The sequence below is a fragment of the Falco naumanni genome, unplaced genomic scaffold (genome assembly GCF_017639655.2).
Source record: "Falco naumanni isolate bFalNau1 unplaced genomic scaffold, bFalNau1.pat scaffold_117_arrow_pat_ctg1, whole genome shotgun sequence".
In the NCBI taxonomy this organism is placed as follows: domain Eukaryota; kingdom Metazoa; phylum Chordata; class Aves; order Falconiformes; family Falconidae; genus Falco; species Falco naumanni.
Genome location: NW_024427362.1, coordinates 22,826 through 28,825, shown reverse-complemented (window position 1 = coordinate 28,825; position 6,000 = coordinate 22,826).

The following is a 6,000-nucleotide window of genomic DNA, read 5'->3' as shown; positions in this document are numbered from 1 at the left end:
GCGCCGATATGTAACTTTGTTAATCAAGAAAGCCGCCTAGAAAGAAACCTCCTAATTTGGAATAGAAATTGTTGCTATGTCAAGGTAAACTAATAAGTTCCTATTGTTCTAACGGTGTGCCTTAAATATCAACCAATCCCTGTTTTTTATGCTTAAGATTTAACCAATCAGTGTGTAATATGTAGAAAGTAGAAACGTATACAAGTGTAAGAAAATCACTAATAAACCGACAACTTGCTTGCATCAAGCTGCGTCCCATCTCTTCATTCGCCGCAAATTGGTGACCCCGACGTGATCTGGTGAAGGATCTGATGTGGACGGACTCTCGAATCGCCTGACTGAGCGACATGCAGCAAATCCCACAGAACTTTGAATGATCCGCTGAAAGGAAGCGGGAGCCGGCCTGAAATCCCTCCGGAGTTGAGAGGTGAGCTGTGGGAAATCCGTAATGGGGAATCAGGCTTCGTCCCCGGAAAGAGACGTTTATGAGCTTATGAAAGGTCTCCCTAACAAACATGAGAAAAGTATTTCTGGGCATGACCTTAAAGCAATGCTCAAGTGGGTGCAAGTAAATATGCCTGCAGTGACTGCAACTACAATTTTCACGCGGGAACTTTGGGACGACACAGGGGTGAAATTGTGGGATTCTGCGACAAAAGGCAATACTGAGTCCCACCCTCTGCTCTCTTCATGGAGAGTTATTTTTGAGACTATAAAAGCACAAAAAGAAAAGGCAGAGGAAGGTGAGGAGGAGGAGTCGCAAGCTCCTATAGCCCTGTCCTTATCAGCCTCTAAATCACAGTGCTCTAAACCCCTGGGTGTCAATGCAGTGGGGTATCTGCCAGAAAAAGATCCCTTTGACCCAGGACTGGTAGAGCCTGAACAAGAACCTGATTTATACCCTCCTGATCTACGTGATGTGTGGGCAAAAATAAAGAAACAAGCCTTAAAGGAGGGGGATTTAGGAATGGCTAAAACTATAGTTGCTCCGGTCTTGTATTCTCAGGGTCGGGCAGGGGGAGCACGATGGGAGGCTCTTTCTTTTTCGGTTGTTAAAGAACTGCGCCGCACTGTTACGGAACGTGGTATTTCTTCTCCCTGTTTTATAAGTCTGTTATCTTCTGTGTTTGATGCTTATGTCATGACTCCTCATGATTTGAAATCTTTAGCACGATTGCTGCTAACCCCGACTCAGTACACGTTATGGGAGTCGCACTGGAGAGGGGGACTGCAAGCACTCCTGCTCACGTACGTTAACCATAATGATGCTGCATCAGCTGCACTGACAATAGAGCATCTTACGGGCACCGGTGCACGTGCTGATCCGGTAGCGCAGGCTCAACACTGCCCCCGTGCGGCTCTCGAGGCAATTAGAGAAGAGGCGAAAAAGGCTTTTTTCCAGGTCCCTGACGTACAAAAGCCACAAAAAGCTTTTACTAACATCACTCAGGAGTCTCGAGAACCTTACATGCAGTTTATTGGTAGACTAAAACAGGCTTTGGAACGTCAAGTAGATAATGCGGAAGCTCGGGATATATTGTTAACAAAACTAGCTGTTGAAAATGCTAATGTTGATTGTAAAAGGCTACTGAAGTCTCTTCCCAACCCGAACCCCACTCTGGTGGAAATGGTGGAAGCATGTAACCGAATCGGTACGGTTGACCACAAGTTTGAAGCTATGGCTGCTGCTTTTGTAGCGATGCGTGGTGTGGGAAATTGCTATGGTTGTGGTAAGCCTGGTCATCTAAAGAGAAATTGTCTTGCTCGGGCTGCGGGGAATAAACAACAACCTCCTGGTCCCAGAGTTTGTCCGAAATGTCAGAAAGGGCGTGATTATGCTAATCGATGTTGACCTAAGTATGACTTCCAGGGACAACCGATACAGGGAAACCGACCACGGAGCGCGGGGCAGCGACGCGCGCAGACACAAGTGCCACAGCTGACATTTCAACATCCTCGGAGAGAAGCACCGACACCTCAAGTCTCTGTCCAGCAACCTCAGGCAGCGCCGGACTGGACCTGGCAACCTCACACACAGTAACACTGCTCGATTCCTTGGTTCATTTATTATCAACAAATGTCAAAGGACCATTACCCCCCGATACACAAGCTCTGTTAATTGGTAGATCTTCCACAACATTGTCTGGTCTCTTTGTTTTACCAGGTGTTATTGACTCTGACAGTGTGGACGAAATCAAAATCATGGCACGGACTCCATTTCCACCTTGTATGACACCTCAGGGTAGTCAAATAGCGCAACTGATTCTGATTCCAGCAAGGGTAAACTCTCTTATCACTGATCATCCTCCGCAGAGGAGAGGAGGTTTTGGATCCACAGGGTTACCTCACATTTTGTGGGTACAATCCATTTCTCCACAGCGGCCTATGTATCAGTGTACCCTTATTTACAATGACCAACAAATAGCACTAAATGGGATCACTGACACTGGAGCTGATGTCACAGTAATTTCTCAAGCCAAATGGCCTCCGCAATGGCCACTGACTAATGTCTCTCAGACACTGGCTGGGATAGGGGGGACCGGTAACAGTCGTCAGAGTTTGGAACTAATTTGAATTCAAGGACCAGAGGGACATGTGGCTTCTGTTAAACCTTTTGTGCTGCCTGTCCCTATGGTTTTGTGGGGATGTGATATATTGTCACAATGGGGAATGTCCATCCGTACACATTTTTATATGGGGTCATTGAAGTGTGCAACACCCTAAAAATAACCTGGAAAACTGATGTTCCTATTTGGGTGGATCAATGGCCCCTTCCTTTGGAAAAACTTCGCGCACTTCAAAACTTAGTCTCAGAACAACTGTCCCAAGGACACATTGTACCTTCTACTAGCCCATGGAATTCACTGGTTTTTGTTATTAAAAAACAAACTGGCAAGTGGCGCTTGCTCCATGATCTCAGAAAAATTAATGATGCTATGGAAGATATGGGAGCCCTCCAACCCGGGCTCCCGTCCCCAACTATGATCCCTCGACATTGGCATCTAACTGTCCTAGATCTTAAAGATTGTTTTTTCAGTATCCCGTTACATCCAGATGATGCCCCGAAATTTGCCTTTTCATTTCCAAGCATCACCATGCAAGCTCCATTGCAGAGATATCAGTGGGTTGGACTGCCACAAGGTATGAAAAATAGCCCTACAATGTGTCAATGGTACGTTGCAAAAATACTCAGTCCTGTCCGAAATGCTATGCCTACTGTGTTATTGTATCATTATATGGATGACCTTTTAGTGGCAGCACAACATCACGAAGTCATGGAGAAAGCTGTAGCCCTTGTCACAGATGCCGTGAATTCGGCAGGTCTCTCTATAGCACCAGAAAAGGTCCAGAAGTTTCCCCCTTGGAAATATCTGGGCTGGCGAATAAGAGCACAAACTATTGTTCCTCAACCATTGCAGATCAATACCAATGTAAGAAACCTGCATGATGCACAAAAATTACTGGGAACAATAAATTGGGTTCGACCACTATTGGGAATTTCTAATACAGACTTGGGTCCTCTGTTTGACCTACTAAAAGGGGACACTAATCTTTGTTCTCCACGTGATCTTAACTCTGAAGCAGATACATCTTTACAAAAGGTTGCCTCAGCTATCGCTTCTCGACAGGCCCACCGATGAGCCCCTGAACTACCTTTTTACTTGATTATTTTAAACCCTGTACGACAGCCTCATGCCCTGATATTTCAATGGGACCTTCAGAACTCAGACCCCCTGATATTTCAATGGGACCTTCAGAACTCAGACCCCTTGTTAATTATTGAATGGATCTTTTTACCTAACCAGTCTACAAAAACTATTTTGACACAACATGAAATGTTTGCCTCTCTGATTGTTAAAGCTAGATCACGCCTGTTAACCTTATCAGGGAAGGATTTTGTCTGTATTTGTCTGCCAATAACAACAGTATACTTACAATGGCTTTATCGGCAATCAGACACCTTTGTTATGGCACTTGCCGACTATACAGGTCAAATAACTTCTCATCCACCTTCACACAAACTGTTTAACGTTGACTTTCGTCTGATGTTAAAACCCAAAAGAAGCAAACAACCCTTACAGGCACTTACTGTCTTTACAGATGGATCAGGCAAATCACCTAAATCTGTTCTCCTATGGTGGGATGATCAACAGAGACAATGGGACTCGGACATAGAGACAGTCTCCGGTTCACCTCAGATAGTAGAACTGAATGCAGTTGTTCGTGTTTTCCGAAAATGGAACGTACCACTCAACCTTGTTACTGATTCAGCTTATGTTGCAGGTATTGTTACACGAGCCGAAGCTTCTGTGCTGCGGAATGTTTCACATTCACAACTTTTTACCCTGTTACAGGAACTTATTTTCCTTTTGGACTCTCGATCTGCACCTTATTTTGTTATGCATATTAGGTCTCACACCTCACTACCTGGTTTTCTTGCAGAAGGCAATCGACGAGCTGATCTATTGACCTTACCAGTTCAAGTACTGCCAGACCACATTGCACAAGCTAAACTAAGTCACTCTTTTTTCCATCAAAATGCTGGAGCTCTTAAACGACAGCTTGACCTTCCTTCTCAACAAGCGCCAAATATTATTGCTGTCTGTCCTGATTGTCAAAAACATTCTTTCCCATCAATTGCTGCAGGAGTTAACCCTAGAGGATTACAAAGCCTACAATTATGGCAAACAGACGTCACACATTATTCTGAATTTGGTAACCTTAAATATATCCACTCTTCCATTGATACATTTTCAGGTGCCTTGTTTGCCTCTTGTCACACAGGAGAAAAGGCATGAGACGTTCGTAGACATTTAATGCGTGCTTTTGCTATTTTGGGTATTCCCTCAAAGATAAAGACAGATAATGGTCCAGCTTATGTTTCAACAACTATAAAAACCTTTTTTGCCCTATGGGGTATAACTCATATTACTGGCATTCCTCATTCCCCCACCGGTCAATCTCTCATTGAACGGTCTCATCAGTCGCTAAAACATCTATTACAACAACAAAAAGGGGGAATGGGAATGGCTATTCCAGAGGAACGGTTACAGAAAGCATTGTATGTTTTTAATTTTTTAAATTGTTCTTTAATAGATAACAACCCACTGATAGTTTGACATTTTACTGCAAATACCTCCTTCAAGGCATGGGTTAAAGCCCCAGTATTGGTTCGAGATCCAGAAACAGGTAAAATTATGGGACCATATCCTCTTGTTACATGGGGAAAAGGTTATGCTTGTGTCTCCACAGAAAAAGGACCCAGATGGATCCCAGCAAAGAATGTACGACCTTTCCGTGAACCTTTACCGCAGACAACTGATACCGACACCGACCCTACAGAATGAAATAAAAACTGTGTGATGATTTCTGTTTTGCATTAATGTCAGGTAACCAAATTCAGGATATAGCATCTAGATTTTGCTTTTTACAGCGCTTGGAACGGACAATATCGCCCTGGGTTAAACCACTTAACAAAGGTAATACGTTTGGACCAGACCAGATCCCCAATGCACTGACGGCACCGCTAGCAGATATTATCTTCCATTACATCGACTTTCAACGACACTGTCATGAACCAGATTGGACAGCGTCTCGATTTCTACAGTTATGTTGCTATGAACATGGACCATCTTGTCGACTGTGGATCAAGATTCATCGTGAACTCTGTGATCACGATCGCTGGCGAGTTGTAAGACTAAGGGACAGATGGGGTCATTGGATGTGTTCTGGGTGTAATAATCAAATATTAAGGTTTAATCATATACAGTGGGCTGAACGTTTTATGGGAAAACCTCTTTTGGAATTAGAGGGAGTTATAGGGTTAGGTTCTGAGATTTTGCCAAACTTAGTTTTTGCAAATGTTTTATCATTGATTGAAAGCCTAGAAGTACGGGCTATTGCACGGTTGTTGTTTCAATATATTGTATTAGCAAGCAGAATTTATATTATTAACAAGAACATTACTGTAGGATTAGAGTGTGGACAATCAATTGCAGT